Source organism: Haemorhous mexicanus, chromosome 3 (genome assembly GCF_027477595.1).
Source record: "Haemorhous mexicanus isolate bHaeMex1 chromosome 3, bHaeMex1.pri, whole genome shotgun sequence".
Classification (NCBI taxonomy): Eukaryota; Metazoa; Chordata; class Aves; order Passeriformes; family Fringillidae; genus Haemorhous; species Haemorhous mexicanus.
In genome coordinates this window covers 47,907,148-47,922,541 of record NC_082343.1, presented here as the reverse complement: position 1 = coordinate 47,922,541, position 15,394 = coordinate 47,907,148, and the positions used below count along the sequence as shown (strand labels likewise).

Sequence of the window (15,394 nt, the reverse complement as noted above, 5' to 3'; positions counted from 1 at the left end):
ACTTACTGATACCTGCTTAAGGAAGCAATAGAATTTCAGCTTTCAGTGTCTAAATGTAATCTAAATTAAATAATGGGCTTATTTCTCACTAGAACTTGCTTTAAAAAATGAAGTGGATAATGGCAGCCACTGAAAGCTATGAAAATTTCAAAATTTCAATTTAAGTTCAATGTGCTTTCCACACTAATATGTTTTATTTCATCCAGAATCACATTTAAAAATCCACAGGTACATAAAGTGTTTACCTTAGTTTTGAAAAATCATTGTGATTTATTTCCAGCAAAGAATGTAATGCTTTTTTTGATCTATGTGACTTGAGTCTTCCCCTGCAAGCACTGTGTATCCATCATTCTACACATTCTGGAGCATGGTGCAGAAGTAGCAAAGCATCTGCTATACAAGAACTCCTAAGCTGGCAGCTGTGTTTTGCTGACAGACCTTGGGAGTTAGATGTTTATTGAACTCTTGCTGGTGGACGGGAGCATGGTTCACAATAATGCAGGATAATCTCTGTGGACTCAACTTTTGCAATAAAGCAAGATAGACTCAGGCTGTAAGTTGTAAGAAAAGTAACAAATATAGACTCTTCCTAAAATTTCATCATGATGGTGAAGCCATTGGATGGAGAAAGTACTGGATGTATAATGAGATATTATATTTTACTTCATTGCACTTCAGTTTCAGGAATTTGTGATTCTCAGTTTTTCCTTTAGAGCTGAATGAGACCACAGAGATGAATTAACACAACCACCATAAACTGAAAGAGTGTACAGACAAATTCTTTCAATTTGAACCGAAATATGGGAAGTCCACCTTTCAACTTTTGGCTTGTAAAATTACTGTCTTAGAAAACAAATAATCAAATGCAATCAAATAGAGAATTGCTCCAGATTTGGTGGTAATTTGTTACTATATAAGAAGCAGTGAAGCAATAAATATAATACAAAGGAAAAAGCTAAACTTTTAGCCCAAGAGAAGATCTGAACTGAAACAAAACTGTCTATGGGGCTACCAAAGAATTCAGCTGATAATTTTCTCCACACTTCAAGGTTTCATTTCCATAGTTAAAATTGCTAAAATCACCTTCGAAATCAATGGAAACAGTCTGAAGTAATTGACAGGACTCACAACATGTACATTGTTAACCTCCAATTTCTCCATCATCAGCAGAGTCTATTTGCTGAAGAACTGGTCCAATATGTAGTAAAGTTACAGGTAAGTACAATATATGCACAGAAAGTTATGTCAGAGGATATCCAAGGTAAAGCAGAGATAAAAAAGAATTCAACATGTAATAATTATAACTGCATAAGGTGATGAGTACTTCAACAGCATTGCTCTTCCTATTTGTTCAATGTATTTGTTCTTCATTGACTCGTATTTAAGCAATATGTAAAGTGACTCAGCCCTAGGGAGTTCAGTTTTGGGGAAATGACAAACACATGCAACCCTGAGAAAAAGATAATGAAGAATGAGTCCCAACAGACTGAAAATTCAAATGCAGTTTAATTGAAAAAGTTGAAAAACAGGGGAAAACATTTTTTTCCAATTATTTCAGCTTCCGCTATAAACAAAGATGAATGCTTCTCAAGTTTTTGCCATTAATATTGTTACTGTAAAGCTGAAGTATGCAAAACAAAATTAAACAAACAGGACTGATTCATCATTACACTCCAGTTGTTTTGCAGTGCTCTGGTGAAGCAGTAAATGCAGAAAAAACATCTTGTTAGACCAACTTTATGGCTGTTCTGCATCACCAAAGTGGCACAGAGCAACTTATCACAGACAAGTAGCACAAAGCAATTTGAAAAACCCTTTCTTATTCTTCCCATCTCTGTCCTCTCTCGCCTTCCCTAGCAGTTGCACAAGACTAAGAAAACTAGTTGCCCTCCCGCTCCTTTGATCCCTTCTGTACTTAAGGCCATATAGAATTACTTCCATGTTGCTACTCGCCCCTGGAGCTGCTGCTCCTCCACACAAAGCTGGTGAGCACTGCAGACGGTGGCTAACCCTGACTCCTGTTCTACACCTGTGCCTGGCTGCAGCCCAGCCCAGCACAGAGCCAGGGCAGGACTGAGATCACTGATTATAAGCCATACAAAGAGATGAACAATTCTAACAAGAGCTGTAACTAAAACAGCAGTGGGGGAAAAAAACACCTAAACACAAAACTGAAAGGCAAAACTCTGGAAAAGGAATGTGCCTCTGATGCACACCTGCAATTTGTAAGACACTGCTCAGCAAAGCACTTCCACTGCCATGGCTGAAGCTGAGCTTCCTGAAGCACTCCAGCACACCTCACTTTTGGGTGAAAACTCTTATGAACAATGACAATTCAATGTTCAAGGTGGTGAGAAAGGGGCATCCACTTCTGCACTAAGCACCAAGGAGATGGGACAAGCAGAACATGCAGCAAAGGTGGCAGGGATATGGCAAAGGTACTAAATGCACTTTAGGCCAGTGTTGTGTGAGAGAAACTGATCCACAGCTCCTCAGTTGCAGGGACGCAGTTTCCCTTAATATACTTGTCTGGCTGAGTGCCAGCCCATTTCTGAGCTAGGAAGTGAGTGAACCTCTTTACCCATTTATTTTCTTTAGAACAGTGACAGAAATTATCACCTGTTGTCCAGGCCAGGCGGTAACAAGGTGACCTCCCCACCTGCAACTCTGCACTCTCACCTTTACATTCTCAGCCTCACTGTGGCTCTCTACTTTGGCACTTGTATCCATGGTCATATCCACAGTGGAAACACAAAGCCCACATTTCCTTAAGCTGGGATGACTTTTTTCCAAGTTCAGAACCAATTAAATCCACGTCACCAGCTGAATGAAAAATCATATTTTCCTCACATGTAGGGAAATAAAAAAAGTGCTTTGTATATCCTTTATCCACTTTATTTCCAAAAAAAAACAGCTGGAAAGTTCCATTCTTATGAAAGTCCAGCAGAGATTAAAAGCCATGGAAAAATATGTAATTAAACAATGTCCACCTACAACTGCAGCAGGCATAATACAAAGCAAGATTTAGATGCAAATATGATGGTCTAGGACCCCACATAAAGAGTTTAAATCTAGTGGTATACAGACAAGGGAGACATCCACAATGATCTTTCAGTGAATGATTTCAAAACTATGTTGGATATACTTACCAGCTAACACTTAGGAGATGACAACCCCTGGGAGTTACCATCTAATATTAGCCTACAACTCTCCACTGCTTTACACCTGCAGGATAAACTACAAGCTGGAGAATGAAGACAGGTACAGGAATGTACATAAGGAGGCTGATACTGAAAACTCTTTTGAAAACAATTTCCAGCTCTCACTTACATTACCAAAGCTTGCATTACATGTTCTTGATGCTCCTGGGGATTTGCCTGAGGGTTCCCAGTCCCAGGTTGTACCCACTCAGGCAAGGCTTCCATTAGATTCAATTATAGTTTGATATTGGTATAACTAAGGTATATCCTAAGACACTGATCTGTTCAGTCACTGGCAGCATTTTCAGCTCAACTGGTAGATAAATCTACAGCCTGAAAATTATTTATTTAGTTTTCAAGAAAATTATGCACACACGCTGAATCATTCCCTCCTGACATCTTTTCATTGGCTGTGATCACACTCCTTTAAAATGAGAAAAAATCACAACTGTGCATACATGATTAACTTTAATTAGCAAGCACCTACAAATCAATTATTAGATTGTCACCTAATTAGTTGGAATAGTAAACGGTAAGCAGCTGACGGAAATTTCAGAGAGGAGTGAGAAAACAAACAGTGCCAAGCACACATGAATTCAGAGCCAAGTTCAGCACCACTGAAGAGGAACTGAGATGGGGTCTAGGAAGCTCTGACTTGTCTTCCAGTTCAAGTGATGAAGACATTAAATAATTTCTGTGAAACTACACAGGTCCTCACTCTGAGCACAAGAACCAGCTGTACACCTAGATGTTGTGTTACAGAACTCTGCTGCTCCACAACACAAAAGCTGAGGACTTAGGTGATTTTATTGTCTATGTATTTTAAAAATGTTACATTATCTGAAAGATTATTTTAGCCATATTTTACCAGGCTGCAGAAACAGGAACATATTTTGCCACCTTGACCTCTATTTTCCCCCATTACATCTTCCATCTAAATCTTGGCTCACATACAGAAATATCAAGAGGAGTTGGTCGGCAGGGCAGCCAGGCTATTGACACAATTGCAGTTTCTTTTGTTGAAATGGATGGGCTCCTTGAAAGAATTCCTATGATCACAATTTTGGCTGTAATAACCTAATTCATAGGCAATATAATAAAGATGCTCTGAACCACTTCATTGTGACCACAGTTTTTTCACATTAGAGAGTGCACATCATAAATCATTCTAGCCTAGGATGAAAAAATTGTATTAGAATTTGCATTTCCTGACAAGGTTATTGCATGAGCATCTGCATCATTTGCTACTCAGGGCGGAGTGTAGGGCCTGGTTTCAGAACAGGGTAGTTGGATGTAGGTTCCATTCAGGTGATTTGGCCCTGACAGCAAGTATGCTGCTCAGTTTCTGGAAGGAAAATATCCCAGATCACCCCTTGGTGGATTGGGTAGAAAAGGAATTGAACTTACATCTTGGTTTTGAAATAGTTTAGTAAACAACTAATGAAGAGGAAAAAAACCAACCAAACCACTGAACTACCAAATACATTTCCTTTTCTTTCCTTTTGCCTTCCTCAAATGAAATACCTTACAGAAGGATCTTTGTAAATCTTTTTTTCCAATAATGTGATTTAAAACATTATCTTTCTTTATAACAAATGGAAAAGCACTACTCATGTAAGTGCGAGTTCTAAAAATTCCAGAGTGTGGTTGCTCTTTATATGAAAAACCATTTATTCTTTTAATATGCAGTGCATAGAATAATTCCATTAAGTATTAATGCTTCTGACTTGATATGAATTCAGCTTTCCTCCTCTCTCCTCTGTTTCTCTCATCTAACAAAATTGTACCAGCACAAATGGCATTATGCAATGTACCTTATAATGCTCCTAATGTAAAAGCCTGTCTTAGTCCGCTTAGTCTGGAGATTCCTGACTATGCTTTAACAAAGGTAAATGAAAGAAAAATTTGAAGCATTTGAAAATATTTGTAACATGCTTAATATGGCATATCTCCCTAACAGGGGAAAATGAAAATACATTTCTAGGAAGTGAGTACTTCAGAATTCTTTGCCTGAAGTATAAGTTTTAAACCAGACCCAAAGCCTACCAGCCATTGTTATGAAAACCATCGGGAAGTGAAGACAGCCATGAAAATGGCTGGGGTAGCAGCTGGAAATTCCAGCATCACTTGCTGAACTGTACATCAAACCTGGTTTTCAGGTAGAAGAAAACATTTTATTTTTTTTGGATTTATAATCAAGGGTTACTCTGAAAGCTACCAAAGTATTCACCATATGATCTGCATTTCTCATGCTACAGAGAAGATAAAAAACTGGAATCTGTAAAAGGAAGTGCTCTCAGTCTTGTAGTATAAACTAGTGTCCTTTGTTCTGAGTGAGGCTATCACCAGAACAGAACATTTATGCAAACTATATGCTAAGTTCTGAAACCCATTCTTGACATAAATATATGGCAAGGTAAATGACAAGAAGATCTTCAATGCAAAAGCCAGTTCATCAACTGACTGCCTCAGTCTTTAGTTGTAAAGGATTGCTGTGTGAATTTCCTGGATGATTCAATGTCTATTTAAGAGCATATTTTTATGCTGTTTTCTACAAGCTGATTTTGCTAATGAAATGATGTTTCTTACTGAGGACAGAAATTTTTTTTCCACAGTATGAGAATGATTCATAACCCTATTTTTGCCTTGACCAGATTTTATTATTTTTCTTGATGGATCTTGCACCAGACTGAAGGTCAGCCAGACAGAATGTCTGTCATGCTGGAAAAAACATATACCCTCCTGTTATATTGACAATACAACTGTTCATTAACAGAACTCATGAGCAAGATAAACTAAAGCAGGTGGAGAAAAGATTTTTTGCTAAAACAAGCAGCTGAAATCCCTTTCAGGCTTATCAGCTTGAATTGAGGATTATCTACTCCTCGTGCAACACTAAATATGATAAAGGAAAACATACTGTCTGTTTCAGCATTCACAGTGAGAGAAAATGCTTCTCTTTGAGCTGAAATAAAAGCACCAAGAACATACTGCTGCTGCTAAGTACTTTGTACAGGCAAAACCCCTTGATACAAGGAATAAACAGTTTTGCCACATTAGATTATTACATTCCCAGTAATGTAATCGATTCAAGATTATTACATTCCCAGTAATGTAATAGATCACTGTAACAGATTTCAAGAAGAACTTGTCACAGATTTCCTTCTGGATTTAAGAACAGTGCAGTGAGAATAGCATGTTATCTGCACAAAACTAATGTGATGCTGTGACAGGCCCACACAGCTGCTCCTTCAAAGCCTTCATAAACTGAGAATGAAAACAGAGCTTATCCCCTAATTCCACATAACACTTATTACATTTTTAATACACAGAAAGCATTTCCCTCTCTTACCTTTGACAAGCATGTGCTGAAAGGATGCTCCAAGATATTTTTCAGGATGCTGGTTATGGAGGAATACCTGACTTACATAGGTCAGCTGCCATGGCATAATACTAAAAATGTCAGAGAAAGCAGGCAGAATTACCCAGTGGCTTGATAAAAATAAGCTTACTTGGGATCTAATCTAGAGACTGCGTACTGATAGGTATGATCTAGAGAAATGGCAAATATGACAGAACCAAAAGGACAACTGGGGAGCAAACCACGAACTTACACTGCTATGCCTACTAACTTGACCAGTATAGAAAAGCAATGTTTATGTTCCTGAGCATGGCAAATGAGTTCTGTAAAATTCATCAAATTCAGAGTTTTCTTTCAGCAATTCTGCATAGTATTTATGCAAATACAATTACAATTATTTTGAAAGGATTAGCATAACTTCCAAAACTGTCTCTCCAGAGAGGAATCTCCCAAATGAGTTTTAGGTTCTCAATACGAAAACAAAATTCTATTTAATCTTTTCTTTCTTACAACCTCTTAAATTTACTAAAATAATGAAAACACCATCCAAGAAAAAAGAATTCCAAGAAACACTTTCATAATATAGCCTGTGGATCAATGAAAAACACAGCATCCCTAAGGAATAAGCAGTGAAGTTTTTCAGAAGAGTGAATAATCCAGAAAAAACTGAAGAAGATTTTGCACAGATAGAAGTACGTATATTATCAAGCAAGTCAGTGAGCCATATTTTCTGCACCTTCCTGCAAAGCCATGAGGCTTCTGCTCCTGGATGTAGCCATGCCTGATTTGACCTTTTGGACAGTTCCTTTTTTGAGCTGCAGAATTTTGCATCTGCTATTTCATTTAGAAAATGTTTGCATTTTAGGATCCATTAATACTGCTCTAGTAGAAAAAGATAGCAAATATTACTTTCATATCCTGTTGCTGCACTCAGCAACAGTGGGACAATTGTTACTTTTTTGTGTTAAATTAACTGCATTATATATAAGTCAGCAAAAAACAGCCACAGGACAAAAATATGGTTTTGATTTTGTTTTTTTTTTAAGAAGGTATAATGAGCAGTATTTCTCAAAATTAAAATTAAGCCTCTGGACATACAACCATAGGATTTTAGTGTCACCTATGGAAATATTACACAAACATTCTGCCATCATCTCATAAGAAATAAAGTTTAGCAAAAAACCAGCATACATTGCAATACAGCTAAACAATTTGTCATGTTTGCATAAATTAAAAGAAAGTGAATTATTATTATTATAAGCGCTAATGTGCAGCAGTAAAATAAAGATTATGCTGGCACCGGTGTAGCACGAGCGATTCTGTGTCTGCTCTTTATTACCACTTGTAGCACTGCTAACATCAGTGATTAGGGATAACTAGATACATTTGCCTTTATTGAAGAAGCAATCCCTCTGCTTAGTATAAGGAATAAATTCAGAACACAGCAAATACCATAATAAAGTGTTTCCTTAAGTAGGCTTTGTCTAGAACAGCTGGAAGCTCATGAAAGATTGAACTCCCTTTTGTCAACCTGAATACAACTAAAAATCCAAACAGCATAAACTATCTCACTTCTCAGTCACATGCAAATGTGGCTACTACTGCACACAATGATGAGTTTGTGTAAAAAAGACAACCACTTCCTTGGCAGAGACAAAATGAAGGAATATCCTTCCATGGTCTCTGCTGAGGAATCTGGGCAAAACTCAGTCTTTATAATTTTTTATTAGTAATCTTACAGTACACAGTAGTTCTGCAGATACTTACTAACCCACAAAAATATGCTGATGAAGTCCTTTTTGGCACTAAATCTTCTTTTAAATTGAAGATTAAGACAATTTAAATCCTGCCACAAATTTTGTGTATACACGTCAGGCTCCAAATCTAATTCAGGAGACTGAAGAATTATATGCATTCACAGAAATATAGAAATACTCTGAGCCTAGTGACACAGCCATGTGCAATGTAGGTACCACCCCTTTTACTCTATATTCAGATGTAAACTGATATTTGTCTCTGGGTTCCATGCAATGATAAAGTTTCTTGTGAAACCTCAGATTAGTGGTCAACCCAGAGCTTTGTTCATTCATTCAAGCCCAGCAGTCAGGATTTATCAGAAAGAATCCATTCTGATATCCTTGCTGGAGTGTGAAAAGAAATGGTAGCACATCAGTTCATAGCTGTGATGTGCAATATGTCCTGTGCAAGGGATATCTACCTCTACTTAAAAAAAAAGACAAGGGATAAAGTTCACATAACTTTGAATCTTGGAAACAGGGAAATAGAAGTGGAACTTCACTTTGGTGGCAGATTATTTGGGTTTTCAGCTTTCTCCAGGTTCAGAATATAAATTTTTAGTGTGGCTGCACAGCAGTTACAATTCATTTAAATCAAGGATACCACGGGATTGCTTCTGCTTCCTCAAGTCACTAACCTCTGTCACTGTAGCATCACTGACACACCTGAGGATCAGAGGAGTGACCTGGAAACTAATCTCTGTTTGTAGGATTGCACTGTCCCAACCTGAATGCAAAATGATTCCCAGCCTACTGCTGGATGTTGGCATTAAACATAGTGTAAGCCTTAAAGAGTTGATCTTCAGTTGTATTTCAGGAGAAAAAAAAAAACCAAACAGGGCCACAGGCTCACACAGAAGAGTTGAATGCAGAGGGGCTGTGAAAGCAAGTGCCCTCCTGAAGAAGAAGTGGGACATGCTCGTAAAGCTGAAAGAGTAGGACAAATCTGCCATGAGGAATGCACCCCAAGCTCCCAACCTGACACCTCAACCATCAGTTTTTCATGGAAGATTTTAGGGCAGTTTAAGAAGTAGCCCCTGCCCAGTCATGAAAACACTGTGAGCAACTAAAAGTTACCTAAATGAAAGAAATAACTTAAACACACTGCAAAAATGTAAATTTAGATACAATCTCTAGTAAAAGGGAAGCTTCAGATTTTATAATCCAGTTTAGGGAACACAAGAAGGTGGAAGAGTAAATGCCAACAGCACAACTATTCCAATTAATTCCTTGTGCAGAAAGGATTGAGAAGGGTCTTTGAGAAACACAAATGTAGGAGAGGAGAGGGACTGCACTTTCAGGAGGGTACCTAGAGTAGATGTAGCCCCAAACATGGAGCAATTTAATTGAAGAAAAGGTTGCTGCAGTCCCCTCCCCTGAGGCGTGAAGCAGTTAATGTTGAGCCTGGTCAGCCCCTTGCAGCCTCCTGTGGTCTCACACAAGGCGGGTGCAAGAGCAGGGACACAGCACAGGGCTGAGCTGGGGCAGGGGCAGAGGTGCTGCTGAGACTGGTCCTTCCAGGAGAGCTGCCAGGGCAGAGCAGCTCTGGGCTGGGCATGCCCTCACCACATTCACATGCTATTTATGGCAAGTTAGCCTTTGCTTTTGCACAGATAATACATTTTTGGTGAAATTTGCTGAGAGCAGTTGCAGTCTAACCTGAGAGGCTGGAGGCACATTATTCCTCAAGAAGAAAGTATTTCTCATAAATAGTGTGCAGGACAAAATCCTTGCAACTTGGAGCAAACCTAGGTTGCTCAGAAAAAAAGATGCATCTCTAACCAAGCCATGAGTGTAAACAAGTGAAAAGGTCAAGTCTCACCATACAAAGAAATCTCTCTCAGGTGTGAGCTGAAGCCCTTCTGCCACAGGCAGGTGGATGGAGGCAGAATTAATTTCTGAAATGCTCCCTGAGGATTTGACAGACTAAAGTATCATCAATCTTAAAAGTCTGCAGAAACAACAGACTTTTTTGGGGGGGAAGCCAAATAAGTGAAATATTGACTATTCCCTAAACAAAACTTCCATCCTATTTACTGAGATTTCAACTGAGGTTTAGATATAATTTATTGAAAGAATTCAAACTCATTTATTGTGAAGCCTTAGTCACAAGATTTTAGTCTACATCTTTCAGCCCTGTCTCATTTGTTATGCTGCTGTCACTCCCACTCCTCTTCCTTCTCTAGATCAACAATATTGTAGAGGGATAATCAGGTCATTTGAAAAGAGCTTAATTTTTACTGAGAGCTGACAAAACCCCTTCAAGTGCATCAAAAAAGTAGAAAACACTGATATTGGAAAATGAAAAGCTTTCAAAAAGAAAAAAAAGTCCTAAAGGAAAAATAAAACCTTTAAATTATTCTCCTGAAGACCTCAGAGGATAAAATCCTTTAAATCCATTAATATTTTGGCATCAGTTTGCAGTTATTAAAATCATACTTGACTACTAAAATAACACTGAGTATAAATGCTTGACTACTAAAACCCACTGCACAGGGTTCAGTAACCTTGCTTGATTATGTGCTACTGAGTTCAAAATGATGCCCTAAAAGAAAGGAAAACCCAAACCCACAACTCCCCTTAAAAACATATAAAATTGTCCCCTAAAACTCCCAGCCTTCCAAGACATGTAAAGAGGGAGAAGCACAGAGCCCTTTCTTTGGCTTTCTCTGACACCTTTCCCTGGGGCTGGGATTTCAGAGGAGTCACCAAGACAATAAAAATAAAACAGATGATACAAACTGCAGATCTTTTCGTTTACATGAAAATATTCAAGTTATCCAGGAGGGAGGGGAGCCCCTTGCTCTCTGAAGGCCAAGGTGCTTTAGATCTGCAAGCACTGCTGAGCATTGGTGCTTCAGGCATTGCCGGGCTCTGCTGGCAGCACTGCTGGGGAAAATCCAGCAACTCTGCTCCAGACCTGTGCTGGGACACTCTTTGGCAGCAGGAAGAATGTGTTCTCTTCAAGCAAAAGATTTTCCTCAAACCTGCATTGCTAAGATAGTTTTTTCCTCCAACTACACTGAGTGCCAAAGGCTGCAGACTGAACATGGCAGAAAACTCCTGACTCAAGATGTTTCCCTTTATGATGCTTCCCTTTATCCTGCATGAGAGATGTGCTACAGATCCCACCTCCCTACTCAGCATGTTCTGTGGCTCTTTTAGGGAGAGTCTCACACACTGTGGTGGCCTTTTAGGTGCCATTTCCCATATACTGTAGAAGGTGCTAGGTTTACAGCTTAAGCTCCCCTAAGAAAGTACAGCAGCCAAAAATGCAATTTTTCAATAGTCAGTGTCCTGCAGAGAACAGCTGGTTAAGACTTGACATGTCTAGGGCTTATGGTCCTGCCAAAAGATTATAAAAGAGACTGAATTAAAAATCAAAAGCAACTATTTTGTATTATTTTAATGTTGAGGCAGGAAATATTTTGCATACATATATTTGCATATATAATATTTGATTTATGGTATTTAGTGGAATCATAAAACATGCAAGATTATTTGCTAATTATGGCCTTTTAAATTATTCAATGATATAAAATAGTTGGTCAGACAATAATTTGGTCCGGATAATTACATCTTTTGAATCCCTGTGATTGAAACTAAAAAAATACGGAATTAACTATGAATGATCCATAAATAAGTTACCATCAAAAACAGGTATTTGAAAAAATATATATGGATCTAAATCAGTTCAACAGATACTGTTTTGAGGGTTTTAAGATTAATTCTAGCATCTGGAACATGTTAAAAATAATTTGATAAATCCTGAGATTAAGGAATTTTAAACTTTCCTATTACAGATAATATATAAAAGTTCAGGAGCTACATTTTGGCTCTCTCTTTGTCCATATAAAGCAATACATTTCAGTTTCAGTGAAATAAGCTTTCAATATAAACATAAGTATTATTTGAGAAACCTACCATAGATTAGTATCTTCATTGCATATACTCACTTATATAATCATGTCCTGAACATTCCAGGCAAAGGAAAAGATGAATTTTCCACACTAGGTAAGATGAATTATTTTTAAAGAATGGAAAATTTGGGGTTGTTGATTAGAATGCTAATTCCTTGCCCTTTGCACTTTTTTTAAGGACCCTTCCCCCACCAAAAAAAAAAAAAAAAACAACTAATGTTCATAAATAAGAGTAGTAAGAGATAATACTAATTGTAATCTCTGTACAGATTAGAAAACCAAATAAAACCAAATTAATAAAGAAGGCCTACTGTAAACAGCTCATGGAACATCCTATAATGTAGTTTCAACGTTTGCCATGCCACGCAAAATCTAGGAAAATATAATTTTGTGTCTTGAAACACTCTGATGGTGAGTTCTCCAGGCCCACCACATATTTTTGTAAAGTCTACTTTCTTTTTAATATTTCTAAGTTTTCAATCAAGAGCAGATTATTTTGAATGATATCTAAGGAATGGAAACATGCTGGATTCTTGCACAAGTGTGGATGCAGCAAAAAACATGATGTACCAGCCCCATCCTGCAGAAGTATGTTTTGTAGACTGTGCTCATGCCCAGTGCCCTGCTGACACTCACTACTGACATCTGAGTCTGCTTGGGGGTGTTTCTTATCCCAGAGCTGTTTGCTGCCTCCTGATGCTTTCTGGCTAAAATAACAGAATAACTTAGATGTGTTTATATAATATCAGCACACAGTAAGCCCTAACAAACAAAATCAAACAACCAAAAACCAAAAAATGTACTCTAAAAGCAATATTTAGGCCAAGCGTAACTTTCATCAAAGTTCGGTACAACAATGGTTTAGTTTTGGGGGTTTTTAAGTTTTAAAATGTTGTAATTTTATCTGAATACATATGGGTTGTTGAATTTTGAATTTGTAATTTGAGATGGAAGAGCAGGAAAGATCAGTAGAAACAAGATTATTTTACATATCAGTTTTGTTTTGAGACCACAGTTTTCCTTTATTTGCACCCAGGAAGAAATATACAAGGGTTTTATTCCCATTTAATGAGAGTAAAAGGAGTAATACGTTCCTCTGAAATGGAATTTGTAAAACAACAGGTTATTTGGTATCTACAGAGGTGGAAGATATGCTGTCCTGATGACACACATGAAAAATGTGAATCTAGAGGTAAGTGCGTTTGAGAATTCTTTAAAAACCCTGAAAAACCTCAAAGAATAAAAATAAAAGGCCAAATAAATCCCATATAAATCCTCTTCTAATTTGAGAAGGCCCATGCAGGAGCTCTCCTTTATGCTGAAGCCAAGCATATTTTATTATGAAATTCTGCTTATATTGTATCATAAGATTATGAGGGGAATTCACAAAGAATTTGCCCATTTGACTGTCGTAAAGAACTGCATTTATCACAAAGGCAGAGCTGCTTCCAAAGGCCACTAAGTGATGATATAAAGTTGCAACTTGGGCACACCAACCAGGTACCAAACTGCAGTCCTCAAGAGCCAGACAGAAAAGCAACCAGCATGCACATATAGATCAAAAAGCAGGAAAAGAAATGTCTCTGGAAGTGTGTAAGACCACAGAGCAACTTCCTGCTGCAGCACAGTTCTGTATAGTGTCAGTGGGCAAAGCATGTCTGCCATTGCTGCCTAGCTGGAAAAATCTAACTTCTGAAGCTTGATAACTCCAGAAGAGCCATATTTTATTCAGCCTGGGCTTCCTGCTGAAACAACTCAGACTTTCTTTGCAGAGACTACAATGTAGCTCACTTTTTGTAGTTCAAGGCTGAAGAGCCTAAATAAAAGTGCGTGCTGGGTGTGCTCAGAATGTAGATTGTATGAAAAATAATATATTGTATGAAAAATAAACATGAGGTTATAGTACATTCCCTGGTCTCGGTTTTTCAGTGCCAAAGACAGCCTAAGAGAGGCCTGAAAAAATTCCCATGCATCGCAGAGTAATCGGCATAATTCAAAATCTAACGTGGCCAACGTTAGTAGGGTTTGCAGAGCACACTGATTTAAATTCAAAGGAATCCAGTGTATTACCATCCTAAAGACCCTTAAGAGATGTTTATTCATCTTGCACCTACCTTTAAGCATAGCTATAAAGTTTGATATTAAGGAAGAAATGCAGAAGTATTTTATTATCATTTTCAGTTCTAATGTCTTACCTGTCTGATTCCATTTGGTTAAAAATCCATTGGTGTGATGGTGAGTGCACAAGCCACTTAAAATCAATGCAAAGACTGTTGCTGATGGTCCATTTCCCATTCCCTGTTCAACTGGAACTCTGGAAGCTTTAACAGTTCCATAGGCACAGAGGCTTTACTGTGATGATCTGAAGGTTAATGACTCCTGCAGTGACGTGAGGCCCAAGGTCAGTTAACACACTGACTGCACAGCCTGCCTCAGAAGTTTGGTAGATATGGATGTGGGCTGGGCTGCTAACTTGAACTGAACACTAATTATCCCAGATCCAGCAATTCTAAGCAAGCTGTGAGGTGTTTATATGAGGCACATTATCTCGAGTGATTGCACTAGCAATAGCCATCAGTTTATCACAGTCTGATGGAAAAATACGCCATGGCCTATTTTGAAAACAGACCAATATACATTTTGCAGGACCTTTCACAATGCCACTGTGTTCTTTTCACCTTGCTAACTGAAAGCTAAGAAGGAAAAACTGGTAATTAAAATTTTAAATTTACCTTTGAGATGAAATACACATAAGACAAAATATCCCTAAACTGCTAGTGTTGCATCACAGTTTCATTTTATCAGAACTTAATTTGCAGATTTCTTTAAAACAGCTTCTGCATTTAATATGCTGGCTTATAATGTTGAGGACTTGAAAATACCAGATTAATGGGTGGACTTGGTGATCCTAAAAGCGTTTTCCAACCTAAACAATTCTCTGATCCTATATAATTATTTTTTAAATGCTCTGATTCTCCTTACCTTAAGTACCAATGGTGTAGACCAAGAAGTTTAGCAAAATGGAGCCAACTAATCTCTAAACTATGAGACCTAAGGATTTCCCGCTCTTTGGTTTTAGCAAACTGTCCTCTACTCACACCTTTTGTTTGTGGTGCT

General features: G+C 37.9%; 1 protein-coding gene across 4 annotated transcripts in view; it reads right to left on the bottom strand.

The window, feature by feature from the left end:
* Positions 1 to 15,394, bottom strand: part of CHRM3 (cholinergic receptor muscarinic 3) — a 270,929-nt gene that overhangs the window by 101,168 nt on the left and 154,367 nt on the right. Inside the window, exon 2 of one of the 4 annotated variants that reach the window (XM_059841676.1) lies at positions 6,553 to 6,653. The exons of the other annotated variants lie outside the window; for them this stretch is intronic. The gene's annotated coding sequence lies outside the window, so the exon portion shown is untranslated. The remainder of the gene's footprint in view (positions 1 to 6,552; positions 6,654 to 15,394) is intronic. 4 annotated transcript variants of the gene reach the window in all.